Source organism: Centroberyx affinis, unplaced genomic scaffold (assembly GCF_046629955.1).
Source record: "Centroberyx affinis isolate AG114_WGS23_722 - 3 ecotype Tasmania unplaced genomic scaffold, CSIRO-AGI_Caff_v1 ptg007379l_1, whole genome shotgun sequence".
Taxonomy (NCBI): domain Eukaryota; kingdom Metazoa; phylum Chordata; class Actinopteri; order Beryciformes; family Berycidae; genus Centroberyx; species Centroberyx affinis.
In genome coordinates this window covers 318,574-336,643 of record NW_027283722.1, presented here as the reverse complement: position 1 = coordinate 336,643, position 18,070 = coordinate 318,574, and the positions used below count along the sequence as shown (strand labels likewise).

Below are 18,070 nucleotides of genomic sequence, written 5' to 3'. Positions count from 1 at the left end.
CCTCACTTGCTGAAGCCCGACTCTAAACATCACTCTCTGCAGGGCCTAAGGTGACCCCAATTCCCATGGTCCAAAGGACAACTCAAGCGTCTTTCACCGGAGGGTGTCACAGATCCAATATTCAGTCATGCATAACATTAGTGTGTTGTGGAGCCCACAAGGCAATCAAACAGTGCACACTCAAAATGTTGACACTGATCTCATTTGATATATTTGAAGTGTGACAAAGCCATTTTTGCTCTGTTGGATATTAAGGACTATAAAAGAGAGGACGACACAACTGCTCGCAGCTAAACAGCACAGGCTAGTTGGGAGGGAAGCAGGCATTTCTCCCCACACATTTTTCTACAGACTGTAGTTTCCGTCAGTGAGACTCAGCAGCCTTCCTTTTACTTCATGATGCCTGCTATCCAGCTGTTGTCATCCTGCTCCTTCTCAAAGCTGGCCCTGACCATGCCAGCAGAGGGAATCCAATTGGACAGAGTGGGAGGTGAGACTCCGGTAGGTAATCACCTGCTGGCGAAAGACACAGATGGCACAAACACCACCAAGCTGTTCGTGCAGCAGCGATCCAAGGAGGTCTTTCTGACAGGCCCGCTGACAAACAGGGAAACCTGAGAAACCCACAGTAAGCTGAGGAATTATTGTATGCAGATGTGATGTAGGAACCTGGCAGACTGAAACGGCAGCGAGTGGCTGCTACTGAACTTGTGAAGTGTGAAGAGTTAATGCATTGATCCCTTATATATCTCCTGTTTTTACAGGCAAGGTCTTGGTGTCACTGCTCAATGATTGGGGAAAGTGAAAAAGTGGCCAGGTTGTAATGATTTAAAACGGTAGGCGCTTTCCATGACAAAAGCAACCTGATAAGGGCTCCTGTTATCAGTGAGTTTGACCAGCCGAGGAGGGAATTGAGAAGGGAGGTCATCACGAAGATAACGGCGTATGTGCAGACTGATTATCTCTTCTTTCTCAAGGATTTTTGATACATTTTGTTCCTCCCTTGATTTATTTGGTCGGACATCAGATTTAGAGAGACATTCCCCTGCTACGTCTGAGCGGCTGCTCTCTCTCAGGTCTTGTTTCGGGTTTCAGAACTACGCTTCAAGGAGAACAAGGATGGCGTACACCTGTTAAGATTTATTCTCGTGTTGCCATGACTCTAAATCTCCTGAGACGCTGGACTGAACGAGCTGGGGGCAGAGTCAAGTTAAGGTTCCACTAGGATTAACAGGAGGCCAAGAAAGAAGACGCATGCTAAACCATGGGCGAGTCCGCCACAATGCGGACTTTAAAGCCGGTTACACTCCAGACTTTAATGTGACCCTGCCGACTGCCACTCCAACAGCCCCGACAGTTCAAGCGAACATGAAAACCTCGCTGAAATCAGGTGCAAAGCCTGTTAGCTTTTCTCTGAGTGAGAGATGAAGGAAGTTGGATAAAGTCGTTTAGTTTATTGATGTTGCTAGCAAGAGTTTATGGTAGTCAGTGCTCCCAACACATCAAAAATATCAGAGTAAAAATGCCCCGGAGACATCTCTCTTCCTGAAGTCTCTCCAGCAGATGAGCTCCTTCTGCTCTGTGTGTTACTGCTCGGTGCCTAGGTTTGTCCTTCACAAGAGACAGGTAACACTGCCAAGACCCAGTAATTAGTGCAGATGGAGACTGTAATACTCTCTTCCCCTCCCTGCAGAAATGCCAAGGGAGGCAATCTATAAATTCCTGCATATTAATGCAATTTAAAACCACTCCAGACACCTTGCTGGAGGCAGGTGATAAAAAGGTGAGAGGCAGACTATCTGGCACACAGCTTCTGATATGCCAGTGACATCAGTCCCCTCTCAGCAACTCCCTGACCCCAACACACACACACACACAAAAATAACTTGATAATCTATCTCCTTTCTCAGAAAATACTCTCCAAATCCTGACCTTAGGCCTTACAACTGGGTCTCCATCAATAATTAAATGGTAATCTAAAAACCCATTTTAGCTGGGTCATCTTTCTGCGCCATTGTCCCTGCTTCTCTTCTTCCTCCATCTATTTTTTCCTCTTTCTGTAAGATCTAGTTAGAGATTCCATTAGCATGAGAAAGCAGGCTGGTAATTGTCTTCACCCTACTGAGTGATCCCTGGATAGAGGATTAGGTAGAGAGAAAGCCCTATTTCAACTCTGAGCACAGATGCTGCCCATAACCACCCACTCCAGATTAGATTAGACTGCAGAGGGATGAAACCTACTGGTAACTTCAAACAACATTAAATATTAAGCATGGACAGGAGGTTAAAACCAATAAACTTTTAGTCACCTTTCTCCACCGTGCTCCTATTCACGTTGTGACCCCCTTGTTTTTTTTTGGGAAATTTACTTTTTTTTAATCTACTAATATGCTTTTCTGTTGAAAATAGGGATTGGGGTAGGCAGCTTACACTTTTTTTTCTCTCTCCCTGATATACATGGTGCATTTAGAGCTGAATCTCCCTAAATCATCCCCCTGGGCCACCCTGTCCGTCACTAATCTGCCTGCCGCCGCCCACTCATATGGAGGTGTCACATTTCTGGCACTCCTCCATGGGATAAGCACTTCAAACACCAGTGCCTCTCCTCTTGACCTTTCCATGGAGATGATCGATTAAGCCCATTGGATTTATTCCATAAACAGGCAACCATTACATCAAAAAGGCAAGGAATTTACCTCAGAGGCAGAACTTAAAATCCATATAAGCTTCATGAGGGTTTCGGTTTTTATTGGCTTTTGCTGCACATTAATAGGTATGGAGTCTTTTCACAGGCTGTTTAGGTATCTGAATCACTACGCAGTCCTGATCTGTATCTGTAATCATTCATGCAAATCACAATAACAAAAAAAGAGGTTCAATTGCTATCTGAAGTCCATAAATGCTGTGGTGCAGAAAAATTGTTTACCTCACCCCACTGCCAAAGCAGGCAAAGAGAAAAACGTAGAAATAGCTGAAAAGTTTAAAAGTGACATCAGTGTAAATATGGTTGCTTTGCTAACAAAGACTGCAGAATGTCAGTGGCTTCTTTACTCTACTTTTCACCTGTCCAGGAAGCTATGTGAGGTAAACCAAGGAGTTCTGAGGCCACTAAAAGGTCTGCCGCTCGCTTGCTGCATGAGCCATTAAGTTACAGCACTGCAGGCTTCCTGTTTTCATGCTTGAACACCTTCTACATGCTTTCAGCAAGGACAAGACTAAACAATCTGCAGTGAAACACCAGGGAGGAGAAACCAAAGAAGTTAAAAGACAAAGGAAGTCGGCAGGCGGAGAATTTCGACGACAGAATGCCTAAACCTTAACAAATCACACATCACTTGAAATCCCATTTGTCAAGGTTAAAACAAGAAACATAAAACCCTGTTTCATTTCAAGTCATCATACCGGAAAAAGGGAGAGTTTCCTCTGAAGATCTCCCCAAACTAGAATTCTCTTCTTCCCGATCAGAGTGGCCTGCTCCTACTCTGAGGGACTCCTGCTCTATGGTAATCATATCCTATTTGAATAATGAGCCGATACCACCACTCCTGCTGCCCATTCCCCCTGCATCCTTGACTGGAGTCTTTGATAGACACTAATTCTAGTTCCATCTATAAAGCTCCTCTCATGCATTTTTAATAGAATCTATTACTTTAGGATTAAATTATAAAAGACTGTCCTCCTTAAATTTTTAATAGTTTGCATAATTGGTATCAGGGCCTGAATGCGAACCATAAAAACCCAGTTTGTACAGGACTGAGCTGCGGAACGAGCCAGACAAAACCACACAGCACCATCTGTACAAAAACGACACACATGGAATGACACTATCGCAGACACACACACGTTTGCACACTCGCACGCGCGCGCACACAAACGCACACCAACAAAGGCCATTATAGTTCTAGGTTCATTGCCACAGAGAATAAGGTGGTATGAGCTCAGCACTCTGAATGAAGGGGACAATAAGGTCAGGGACCATGAGAGCTGCTTTTGGCTGCTGAGCTGCTGAAGGAGCCTGGGGCAGGAGGAGTCACCTGATGGAAACAGGAGACTAAACCAGGTGTCCTAAGACACCTGCTGCCACTGATGTCAGCTCAGACCACAGGCCTCACCGAGGCAAACAGCAAAATCTACTTAGCAGGTTTACAGCCTCTCTTTGTCCCCACAGTCACAGATAACGGTGTTCAGTCAGCTTAAATGGAAATGTATTTCTTCACTCTGTTCCCTGTTCCAGGCAGATCAACCAGGAGTTAAATGTCATCTGCACAGTTCCTCCCTCTCTCCCCTCTGCATCCTCTGCTCACCTCTCCCCAATAACAGACAGTGAATACAGGAGAGCAAATGTGTCTGAGGCATCTCCTCTAAACTAGAGCCCCCTTTAGAAATCTATGCACGTCACCATCCCCCAAATTAGCACCGCAGGGACACCCCCCTCACCGCCCCCGCCTGCTGGCGGCAGCTCTTTGGCATATCTGAACCGGAGAAAATATTTCACACTGTATGAATTATTAAGTGCGGGGCCAGTGCTAAGCAGTGTGGAGATAGACCAGTTATTCACAGCTCTATTGGGACGAATGCGTCGGAAACCCGGGCCGCTCGCCTATCAGATCGTTTGTCACAAGCGATAGACAATTTACAACGAGAGAATTTTTCAATTTATTCATTCTGCTGTCACTGCAGTTTTCTACCTCCACTCCTTCCACTCAACAACCCCTCCTCCCTTAACTCTGTCTCAGCCCTCTTGTCTGGAAAGGGGGCTCCATTCCTGAACCAACCGCCTGCTTGTCTGCCTGCTACTGCTCAACATTCCTCACTTTTTTTGGAGGAGGGCGGAGGTGAGACACAGCAAACATGTGCAGAGGGCATGAGGGGAACTGACTACTGACCTGCTACTTAAATCATCTTAACGGAGGTACAGGTGTGTCAGAGGCGTCCTATGCCGGCCCCTGGTCCGGCCCCAGTGGTGAAACTGCGGCTGACTGTGACTCTGTGATAAAGGGAAGGGGCAGAAAAGCGAGGGGGCTGAGAGAGCCTGGCTGTGCCTCATCAGGACTGAGCTCCTGGCAAGAGGAGATAGGCCAGGAGGACCCCCATTAGATCCAAACAAAAGAGAGAGAACTGAATTAGGCTGCAGTTGACTTACTTACACTGTCAAATGCTGTTAAGGCACAGGGAGAGAGAGAAAGGCTTATAATAGCCTGGACATGAATAATATGTAAACTAAAAAAATACTTTGACCTGTATTAAAAAAGGAAGAATGCAATTCCAAAAAACATTATAATAATCCCAAACAGAGGTTCCACTGTTCGCGGATGGGAATATCATTCAGGAGAAAGAAAAGGATAGGAATGCAGGATCCTGTTTATTTTCACTTAAGAGGACAATGCCAAATAACAACCCCCACGCAGGCAGAGGACCTCAGCACAAAGGTCTGGCCGACTGTCATTTCAACATTAATTACTCAAGGTGAACCGGCTGTCAAAACACTCAAGGCTTTCGTTTTTGTTCACAAACATCCCCCCTGTTAAAGAGAACAAACTAAAGAACAGACCAGCCTCAAAAGCCCAAAGGCTCTACCAGAATTTCAAGAGAAGGGATGGCAAATCATGAAAGAACAAAACAAGAATACAAAACAAGGATAATGATTTCAAAAGGTTTTCTTTTTCCAGCGGAAAACACAAGAAAAAAATAGAAAATGACATCAGCAGCTTTGTTAGTCTAAATGCTCACTGAGAGCAGTTTGACCTGTAAAGCAGCCTAGAGTGTTTCTCTATCTCCGATGTCCTTTGAAAGCCTGATCCAGACGGGTTGCACTGAATAGGGCTTGATGTGAAAGGCAGAGATGTTAGATAAATGTCCTCACAGCCAAGGCCTCTGCCCCCTTCCTGATGGCGCATTCTTATACTCAAATACCCACTCCCCCCTTTATACACACACACATACACACACATACACACACACACACACACTCGGACACATAGACACGCAGTGCCAACAATCCCACCGAGGGCAGCATTTGTTTGGGGACAAGGTGACCCTGTCGCCTAGGGGCCTGTGAACAGGCACAATGAAGGCCTCTCATCCTCCACACACCCAGCCGGCTGTGTTGGGCTGATGACGGGGGAGCGGGGAGGGGAGGGAGGGGCACCACAACACCCTACCACTGCAGTTTTAAAACCCTATTCAGGAAGCCCCCCGGGATGGTTCCTTTCACACCCCGCACAGACGGAGCAAAATCCCCGCTTGTAACCCAGAGTCATGCAGCCAACAGATGGAGCAGCTATTGAGTGAAGGATCGCGCCGGCAGAGGCGGCTCCCCATCCATCCCCGGTGGAAACAATGGGGCAGCAGGTCAAGAGTGCTGTCTCCGAGAGGAGGGGTCAGGGAGGAGGGGCGTGCTTCGACACAGTTGAGCTATGCGAGCGCTTTGAAACCGAAGGAACTGAGAGAATCTTTTTGGATGATGGGAGGAAGGGAGGAGACTGAAGTATTTGGGCTGGTTTCTGAGGATCAGACTGAGATGGAGGGGGCTTGAGTGAACACCGAATCTGGGACGGCAGTGTTTGTGTTTAACCTGCAAACAAGAACAAAAAGACGTTCCTGCACGCAAAACGTTGCAAGTTCAAGGGAAACACACTCAGAGTTAAACGTACGAAGGACTAACTGTTACACTCACTCGCACTTATTCACAATGAGCAGGGTTTGCACTTAAAGCACAGATTACTTTATTGTTGATAAAAGGCACTGCAGTGAGGTTATATAAACATAAATGAAAGAAAACCTCTTCTATTGCAAAATGGTTGCAGTGCCATAAGGAATTTTTTTTCATAAGATACAGTGGTGGATAAACTTAAACAGGGTGTCAAATATTACAGCACTACTGGGCCGCATTTCTTTCTAGAAATTATAGTACGTAATTAAAAAACAAATTCTACACTTCAGCGATTACTTATTATTCAAACTCTCAATACTCTCTCAGCAGCATCATGTGAGATTACAGCACAGTGCCAGACTAAAGCCTATATAAACAGTGGGGTTATATTGTTCTGAACTCTCTGTGTGTTTCATTATTAATGGATTGATTTCCAGTGTTTTTGAAGAGGAGGGGCAACCATGGGCCATACAGGATGAATAGCTATGAATAGCTACACGCTCATACGCTCATGCATGCACACACACACACACACACACACACGTGCACAGACGTATGGGTGCATGATCACACAGATAATCACGAAGCAGTAGTGGCTGACTGTAGGGGGAAAGTATATCCAGTTCCATTGACCAGCAGTCTGGCTATCATGTGGCTCTGCCCTGGGTGTCAATTAGATCAGCCTGGTCATCTGGGTTGGCCCTGCCTCGCTGGGTTTCCATGGCCAGACAGCGCTTCACCTCAATTGGTATGAAGGGGACAAGGACATGAGGATGCCATATAGTGATTCCATAACTTGAATATATTTTAATGGCACCGACACCCTAAGTACTGACATAGCAAACACTGCTCCACTGCTAGGAAGAACTACTACCACATGTTCCTCATCTTCGAATGGTTTGGTTTATGGGACTATTTTGCACAGGAAGGCATCCATTACCTAGCAGAAGGTGTCAGGAACATAGTCCCCATCTTGCATTAACAACCACTTGACAGGAAAGTACATACTCTAAAAAAAAAAGTAAAAAAAAAAAGGACTTCCTACCACTTGGGAAATGTTCACAAATCACACTTAATTAAGCACAAACACCTAGTCCATGAAATCAGAGTGCAGAAAGCTTTTTCGAGAAAGAGGCTTTCATTCAGCGGTAAACAATGGCAGATGTTTTTCACAGTTTCTCTTGGTTATAAAGAAACATTGTTTTGCAAGGACACTGTTCTTTCATTCACGTTTTCTTCTAACAAATTATCATCTAAGTACAGATTGACAAAGGGTGGAGCTGTTATTCTTCTTTCCCAGGGTCACATCACAATGCATCAATGATTTGCCATTTCAAATATGCTGCTGTTATGCTGTTTGAGCCCAGTATTGAAAAAATAAATTCTATTCCAACCTTGCTGAAAGGGATCAATAAGTGCATACACAAAGAAAATGGCCATAAACACAGAGGCTTTCATTCAGACTGCCACGATGCAGATGAAAGCACAGACTGCACCTGGAGAGCATGGCTGAGAGCATGAAAAGACAGGGAGAGAGCCCACAGAGTTATCAGGTGGGGCCAGAGAGCTCTGGCTACATTCAGACCTCAGCACCATCTATCTCCACGGCAGCTATTAGATTTCTAATATTGTTGGTTTTAAGGAGGCTCAGCTTTCCTCCCACAATGAGGCTGATTCAGCCCCAGTTGCCCCCTTTTCCTTTTCAGTGTGGTCTCACAAGGTCCTCTCGGTTTTCTGCAAACAATACTGCTGGGCTCCGGCCCTTATTTAAAAGATTAATAGGATGCTGTCTTGGCAGAGAAGCAATCAGTGAGGTTTCTGTGACAGCAGAAAAAGTGTGAAAACAAGGCAAAGAGGAGAGACCATTGTCACGGTTACCAACTGGCTGCCGCAGCTCAATTGAGATAGCTCTGGCTTTCAAGCCCAGCTGCCAATCACAGCAGTAAGCATCAATGGGGGAAATTTGAATGATAAAACGATAAGTCATGAGCGGGCGATTTCCCTGTCATCGGGGCAGAGGCTGTTTGAGTGTAAACTCACGATGGGTGGAGAGATTTCACTGCAGCCATATGGAATTTGGTTTTTGCCTTGAGATGCTGGCTTCACCCCTCAATCATGACAGAATGTGTAATCACCAAATGTCTTCCTCTCAATCCCTGTTACAATTGGCAGCACAGTGCTGTCACTAGAGATGGGGAACAAAATGGAAATCTGCCTAAAAGACAAGCCTTAAGTGACACTTAATTTGAGATACCCAGGCATTCTCTCGGCTCCAGTAAACAGGATCCGTCAAACTTTACCCAGAGCCTGTATGAGTGTGCAGCTGTCTGTGGGGAGAGGCACAGTATGCCTGAGAGGCCCTCACTTATCAAGAGGAGTGATGAAGAAATCAAGTCCTTTAATAGGTCCTAAAAACATCCGAGAACAGCCACAGGAACGATTATGACATTTACAAAGTACAAATTTTCAGCTATGTCTCATCCATGTCTACACCGAGACTCAATGAGTTTCCTCTTTTGAATATACCATCCTAGTAAAAAAAAAAAAAAAAAGGACAGAAACCAATGACAGCCTGAGAGGAGGAGAAGAAGAGAGAGAGGAAAAAAAACACAACAACAACAACAACAACAACAAGTGAGCTGGTGAAGAAGAGACTGAAAAACACTGAACAGCTGCTTTCTCCCTTCTTCCCTTTTGCTCATCCCAGGAGAAAGTCCCATGCGATCTCCCTGATCCTAGTTTGTGGCTGACAGAGGGGACTGGAGCTCTGTTCATCTCCCCGCTCACATGGCTCTGTGGCCCCCCCGCCCGCCTCGCCGTCGCTCTGCTGCCAGGAGGATGAGAATGTGGGAGGGGAGAGGGGGGCTACATCAAGGAGAGACTCTCCCAGTGGGTTCTCGTCAGTTCCAGGCCATTACACCTTGCTCGCTGGGATTTTGTTTACACACACACACACACACACACACACACACACAATATCCATGCAGAGGCTGACAACTGTTAATGCATACTATTATGTGGAGTGTCTTTTGGTTTTTAAGGACTGTTACGCTATTCTGCAATTTAATTTCTTCACTCATTTGTGCTGAGATACATCACTATATGCTTTGTGACAGAAAAAAGTTTGACGCCTTGCTTATTTTAGCAGCCAAGGAGCAGATAACATTCAATCAAGCCCAGTGATACGGTTGATGTGGTCAGTGGTAATGCGCAGTCAAAAGGCCTGACATACTTCTGTGGTCTTTGGGGACGAGCAGAGAACGGCAGGCTGCCCTTGTGCGTTCAGTCTCTACAGATGTTGCCTTGGAGAGCGGCTGACTGGCTGGCTGTGGTGACAGCTGGACAGCTGTTCCTATAGACGCAGCCAGAGAAGCATGCCACAGTGATGGGGGTGGGGGGGGGTAGCACTGTATGTTTAGTTTGCCTGTACCAAGTTCCCAGGACGAGCAAAGCTGTCAGTTTTAGCAATGGTGCATGAGTCTGGATAAAGAAAGATGGCATTGAGCAGAAAATACACGGAGAACACAGATGGGTAAATATCAGACACGGCTGATACTGTTTAAAGTAGCTCCGCTACCAAAAAAAAAAAGGGTAATTGTCTATCGAAAAGTGAACTGTATAATGCAACACCAACTGGCTACACTGGCATAAGTCAAAACATTTAATTTGATCCCAGAGTATTCAGTCTGTTTGAGCAACCATGACTTTTATCATCATAAACAAGTAAAAGTTTAATTTGAACTTCAGAGGGAATTTCAAATTAATTTTTTACCTCTTCATAAAAGGGGGAAGGAAAAAATCTATTTTCAAAAGCAGACAGGATAATTGGCTGGGCATTAAAACGACGCTGGACTTTGGGCCAACATCAATGGCTGCTGGTGATGAAAGGCAGTTTAAATTGAGGTCATGTTCAGATATTATACCTTCATCCGGCAATTTAAAAACACAGTTACCTAACATTATAGGGAGAACAGGAACAACTAGAGAAAACCTATATATTAATGTACCGACTGATGGAAACCTGAGATTAGCAAAACCGGTGGATGAAGTATTGAAATGTTAGAAAACACATAACTGTAATAACTGATGTCACCTGCTGAATAAACACAAATCCTGGCTTAAACAGCTTGGATTGGTGCCAGTCATTTCTGCCAAATTCTCATTTTTCCTAAGCAGACCAGGCAATTCATTATGCCACAAAAGGTCAGCAATTTGTTCAACTCAATAAAAATGTTAATAAAACTAAGAGCTCACAAGAAGGAGCACTCATCGCCTCCGGTCACTTATCAAAATGTGAATGTGAGTGTGTGTGGTTGTGTGTTCGCATCTATTTGAATATAACGTTTCCACTCACACTATACAGTAGGTCAAAGGTTGTGCACCGCCAGCTATCTAGCAGGGAATATGGCTTTTGCCCAGTTGTAATCCTGGTCAAACTCCAACTGCTCACCAAAAAGTAGTTCATGCCACAGTGAATATGCGACAGCATGTAGTTTTGCCTTACATACAAACACAAAAAAAAATACACACATACGCACATTAGCATGCACGCGTGCACACACACACACACACACACACACACACACACACACACACATAATTCCACAATCTACGAAAGCCAAGAGTTCATAAACCCCCACACCAAAATCTCCAATTCCAGATCCACTCCCACCATCAACCCACTCTGCTAAATAAATGAAAAGGCCCATTAGGCAGATTTCAAAGGATGGCAGTGGGCTTATAATTATACATGACATCTTTTAGAGGAAAAAAGTGATTACTCTGGATGCAAGTCTGGGAGGGGGTGGGGGTGGGATATTGCTAAGCAACCAGTCATTATCCTCCAGAGTGGAGCGAGGTGACCGGCCATCCGTCTAACTCCGGTGGCTTGCCTGGCTCCTGTGCAAACCCCCTCTCCCCTCCCTCCTTTCCTCCTCCACTCTCTCTCTGCCGTCTCCCCGCCCGAATACAAACAGAGATAAAGAACGCTGCAATCGCTCTTGACACACAAATAGGTTAACACAATAAAGCCGGCTTTGCCTGGCTCACTCGAGGGAGGAAAGCAATTCCAGCAGCAGGCAGGAGGTAATAAAACAGGGCTAGGAGTGTGTGTGTGCGTGTGTGTGTGTGTGTGTGTGTGTGTGTGTGTCCATACATGTCCTCATGTCAGTGTTCCTATGTTTCTGTATGTGAGTGGAGGCAGGCACACAGAGGCTCCTTGGCCTGAGGGCCTAATATCGTACGGATTTTCAACCCTTTCTTGACACAAGTAATAACACGGGAGAAAATGACGGAAATTCCGGGCTACTCCTCTGCTCAGATTAAGGAAATAGTGGCTTTATATTAGCAATATGGCTGGCCTGCACTCGCCTTATACAAACATAAACTTTTCCCTATGGGTCATATGCCTGCTCTCTTGTAAATGGTCTCCAGCTTGGTTAAAATTCAACAAGTAAATTGAATGAGTTTTATCTGTGCAAGCCTCAGCTTCCTCTCCCTGTTGCCGCTGCCAGGCCTGGCAATAAACGATAAAAATCTCCAGAGTTTTATTAAATCGTGTTGCATTCACGCTGAACTCAGGAAAATGGTGAGGTGGCTTCTGCAATTACAATCCAGACCAGACAACATTGTTTTCTCCAGTCAGTGGAAATTTCATTACCTTACAGCAACCGCCTTAGAATCGGGTAATAGCCTCTTTTTGTCACACCACAAACTGTCTGTGGGTGGTGTGTCACCCCATAAGTGTTATCCATTTGCAACAATATGCATCTAGCCAGTCACAGCCCAGATGCTGGTCAGCACAATGTACACCATTTCAGTGATATGGCGGAATTGAATGAAGAAAACAGCAGCCAATAGCTAATTCCTGAATTGACTGTAGTGTAATCAAACAAATTGAACTGTGATACATCCATACAGCTGACTTATCTTTCCTCAGGCTATTATAGACAGATGACGCAGGTCACACATGGCCCCGTCTCTCATGCAAGAATGTCAATAAATAGAGATAGGGCTAGCACGTTTCTCATGGAAGGACTGAATTGGTAAGAAAAACCCAATTAAAGCTTCTGGAAAAGTTTCACACATTTAGGTCATACAGCATAGCCATTTGTTAAGTGTCAATCAATTCCCCTGCTTTTACTCGCTGTTCCTTCAACCAGGTAATCAAACAGCAGAGATGTAAAGTGGTGGCTATTGTCAACAGGGAATAAATTACCAAAGCATGAAGAGAAAACATCTTATCTGTCTGATGTATTTCCTGCTATTGCAGAAAGCTACAAAGCCCGAGGGAGAGCAGTCAACCAAAATGCAGGGAGATGGAGATTAGGATGATGTGCAGTTCCTTGTTCCATTAAAGTTTGATCTTCCTCAATAGCCGAGGAGAATCAGATATCTCCCATTCAAGATTAAAGTACACCAGCATAGAGGGAGAGATTAATCAGAGGCCTGCATGAGATAAAAACAGCCTTGCTTCTGGCATGGAAAACAGTGGCAATAAAGAGTTCAGCAGATAATGTGAAACATGGCAAAGCACAATAGCAAATAAAACAGCATGTACAAGCCTCCAAAACAAATCAAAGCACTGACTATGATACAGTGGCTGAAGAACTACAGCAGGAGCTGATCTGATAGTATCCAAGGCCTTCATTTTATTACTGGTTAAGGCTGAAGAGGTCACTGTGAGGTTTTTCCCATGTTGCTCACTGTCGCCAAGCTCTCATTCCCTCTCCTCCTCCTCTCCTTGAGATCAATGGCGCTGGGGTGATTTCACAGCAGCCTGCACTGTCACCCAGAACAAATCAATGTGACCATGAGGAAGGCAAGAGCGGCATTGTTTTTAAGGAGAGCAAATTCGCTGTTGGAGAGCTTGTCAGATTTGCTTTATTCTCTTTCTTCCCCCAAGAACACTTTGGAAGGAGCATGCCTTTCCTACTTTTCTGACTGGGTTATAGAGCCAACTACAAACTGTACTGCACCCACAGCACTCAGGCTAACCCACACCAGTATATTCATTAACCAGATATAAACGGCATAGCTCCTGTTGGCTACATTTCACATGCGCAAGTACATTTACAAGCAAAAAAAATGGACTGGCTGCCCCAACCATTTAAAAATAAAGACTATACATTAACCTCGGGCCCATTTAGACCTGACTTCTATTCAGCCTGACAGGGGATGAGAAGGGATGAGAGGGGAGGGGATGGAGGATCATCGCTGTCCTTCATGCACTTAATGACTGCAGATACCACTGATGAAGACCAACCACTATCTCCCATCACAGCAGATCAGAGGAGGTGAGCAGAGCAGCGGTCAGGCAAACCTTTACAGCAGCCCACATGCAGGTAATCATGGGTGCCGATGATTACACTGAAACATAACAATATGTTTCTAATACAACACCATCCAGCTAAAATATAACACTCACCAGTGGCGCTGCAGGGGAGCGTGTATGCAATCACTTTCTAGTGTACTCCAAGTCCAACACAAATATTGCTTGAATTGAATGTTCAGCCTCATGTTTATGAAGAAAACATGCCTGCACTATATTTGAAAGGCAGTTGCTGACAATTACTGACACATCTGCCAATTTAATGTTAAATCTTAGTCAACTAAGATTTCTGCATTCATTTCTGATTATTTCCCATGCTGCATGAATTGTTTATACAACACAGAACTGTAAATCACATTTTGGCACAATACATATGCACTTGCCTTTCATAAAACTAGATCTTAAAGCAGTATGATTTCTTTCATTTGCAGGAGGGCAGCAATGTGGGGAAAGCAATTTTACAGATACAGTATATCATTTAAAGCTGACAAAATGTTATGCCCCGAGTACCAGCCCTCGCCAGGAACGGCCCTCAACCAATTAAGTAAGTTCAGTGTTTGAGTGCTTGACCCTGGCATTGTGGGAACATCGACAGACCAGAGAGAAAAGGAGAGCTGGTGGCCCGACTCAGTACAGCCGAACACTAAAACTGATGGTCAATCATCCAGTTCTAAAAAAGACAGTGTAGAGTTTGATGTATTGTATTAGCTAACTATATAACAAGAGTAATATAGAAATCAAGTAGTCCTGTCTAGTGCCATTAGCTCAGCAGAAAAGACCTAGAGTATGCAAACACTAAAGCCAAATAAGCAAACACAGAAACAATGCTGGTTACCCTACCTGTGCTGCTAATGTCAAATCCCATCAACACCATCCTCTACACAGAAGCTTGCTTTCAGCTATTTTCATTTATGTGGACTAGTCGAAGGATATGTTTTTTTGATTTTTGTTTAATCTTGCTGTTTTCATGTTCTGTTTATATGTCCTGTGTACTGCTGCTGTCATGTGCAACACAAATCTCCCCGCAGGGACAATACAGTTTATCTTATCTTCAATAATGTAATATTGTACAGCACACAAAAAATGCTAAAAGGGCACATCTCTTTTGTTTGTATGCATATGAAAACTGTTATAACAAGGAATGTAGCATAGATGTATACAGCAACTTCCCCGGAAATGAAACACTTTGATCAAGTATCTAATGAGCTGCTGTTGACGTGGCTTTGAGAGGAAACGCTCATGCGTTGTTCCTTAAAGCCCATGTGTCCGATGATATTTCCAGATCAGATGCTGTACGCTTTTCTAGGATACATCAGTTTATCTAGGGACAGTTGTCTGTTCTCTGGGCTTCAACAGGAGAAGATAGTTATTTTTTGTCATGACTATTTACATTTATATTACTCTATAAATACAATGTCTGGACAGTAAATCTGGTATTAAATTGTTATTCCATTTGTGGAAAGAAAAACAAATATGCTTTCAGAAATGGAGTCTGCACAAGACTGGACATGATTCGCCTACAACCTTTTCAGGAGTGGGTAGGTTTTCAATAACATGCAAACACATAAACATGAACACATTTACCCCCCTACTGCCCCCCACCCCACCCCACCCCACCCCACCCCCCCACACACACACCTCTGTATCTACTATTTTAGTAATCTTAAGTGCCAAAATGAGTTTTGCTGCCTCTGGGTAGGTGTTGAGACAATCAAACCATGCAGGGATTAAAAAAGATTAATACACAGTGCAGGAAATTAAACTTCAGCTACTATAACGATATTCATGAGCGAAGCTCACTTATTCACTTCAGGCAGGCACTTTAATAAGCAAAGAATACAGTGCGCTCACCCAAATGCTATCAATCAATCAAATTGATATACAATTTTAGAGTTGCATATTGATAAAACGTCAGGCTTGCTTAGTGTATTACTTTTGTTAATACCTCCCTAAAACTGCATATGTTCTCAAATACTAGCCTACTATACTGTCAGTAGCATAAAGAAGGATGTGGGCTTGACATTTAACGTAGATCAGGATTTACTTCACTACTTTAAGTCTCTAATTTTAAGGCTATAATATATAATTTCATCAACAAGTATAGTTAGAATAAACTGCCAGTGTGATCAGCATTTAGGCATAACTCTGCAATGCATATCTTCAACACAAAGGTCCAGTGATACAGAAAAAAGAGCTACAGTATGCCATAAAATAAATAGGCACAACAAGAACTACAAACTCCAAAAGGTGATTCAGTGACCTACATATTAAGGCTTTTCTGCCATCCCATTCTCCCCTGCCTTGTCCAACCATCATGTTGAGTTAAGGCAAGCATTATGCTGGGAAGACTATTTGTTTAGGTGAGGAGCAGCCGCAGAGCTAATATGAGCACAATTTGCTCAGCAGGTCATAGGCGCAGAGTGGAGGAAGTAAATGAGGCAGTTCTGCCCCCTCGGGTGCAGCCCCTGCCTCATACATCACTGGATGTTTTATTCAATACAGCCAGGAAGGCTGTACGGCAGGTGCCCCGACTGTGGGGGCGCCCAGCCTGCTGTAGGGGCCCATATTACATCCAGCGAGATGGCTGTCTGAGAGTGACTGAAACAAGTGAGGAAGATAGATTCTGAGAATCCTTGTAGTCTAATGATAAAACATACAGTGTGCAGTTTTTTTCTTCCAATGCACTGTCAGCATAATGTGCAGGCTCATTTATGTGCAGTGTGAGCTATGACTCTAAATATTACAAAGCAACCTCAGCAACCCTTGCAGCTCAAAGTTCAGGACTCGAAACACATTATCCTTTAACAATTATCACGTTTCATATTCAAATAACTTCCAGGTAACATCCCCAGATAACCTCCTGCAGACAAGGACTAGATTGCAGAGACGAACAATTAATTTGTAAAATTCATAGAGACAGAGCACAGCACAGACCATCTTGTGTGAAAACTTTTACAGTGTTACGCACACATCTCCATTAATTTTACGAGCTCCTTGACAAAACCTCTCACAATATGCGCTTCTACTATAAAAAGACAGTGTAGCTGCCATTAACACTCGAGGGTGAAAATCACTAATTGCAGCAGGAACTATTCAGCTCCCGCACGTTGTGACGCACGGGGGCGTACAGATGAGAATTTCGCACCTTTTGCTCTGAGCCGCAACTCCTCTAGTGCCACATATTCTTGCCTGTGGTGCCTGCGGTGCAATACCCTCGACAATAGACTTAATTGCTACCCATAGTTGAAAAGACCAATATTACACATCAAAGCAGTTCCTAAAGCCATTCGGGAGCAGCTCTCTGACACGTCGATTTTACAACACTTCCTTTATTGTGGGTCACGCATGGAAACAAAGGGTTTAAATCTCAGAGAGCATTATGTCAGCAGCATCCTGTCTACGGGAGCATTTCCAAACATTCAATATTTTCTGCTATTCGTCTATTTTCCATCCCAAAAGGATGCAGCGAGGCTGTAACAGTAACTGGATGGTTGCGGAGAGTGACCTTAACCATTATGAAATAACAAGACTTAGATTTTAAAAAAAAAAAGAGTCTATATTTACCATAAATTGCTTCGTAGTGCAGACTAGAACTCCATGCAGATTGTAGCAATCACTGAGCAATCTGCCTCATACTTCTGTGGTCCAAATTAAAAAGGTTTCATTCTGCTCTCCAAAATCCAGCAACGGCTTTATCGATGTCAAATGCTGATTAAGTTTGTCCTCCTCTTTCGATGGTATGCAAATATACTGTGAACCCAGCGAATTAGATTCCACACTATAGCCTCTAGCATGCAAAGTTAATAAGCTTTGCTCTTTTCTCGATTCGGTTGCCAATTTTTGTTGAGGGCAAAAGCGCAGGTCGGCAATTTTAGGAACGTCCTCGGATGAATTGCGCACCAAGCGCGCTTCGGTTTTTCACCGTTTAGCCTCCGGAACAAAGTATAAGGTCCTGGTTGCTCTTCTTTTCTCTTGCAATATATCTCCAAAATAGCGCTTTTCTAAAATTGTAATTGTCAATCGAAAGACTGGATGGCTGAATTGCTACGCAGTATTCCAAAATCCTCCGCTGTTACGCATGGGTTTAA

At 44.1% G+C, this 18,070-nt stretch overlaps 1 protein-coding gene across 1 annotated transcript in view; it reads right to left on the bottom strand.

The window, feature by feature from the left end:
- Positions 1-17,699, bottom strand: part of fam222aa (family with sequence similarity 222 member Aa) — a 43,625-nt gene extending 25,926 nt beyond the window's left edge. Inside the window, exon 1 of the mRNA XM_071513664.1 lies at positions 17,547-17,699. The gene's annotated coding sequence lies outside the window, so the exon portion shown is untranslated. The remainder of the gene's footprint in view (positions 1-17,546) is intronic.
- Positions 17,700-18,070: the final 371 nt, after the last annotated feature.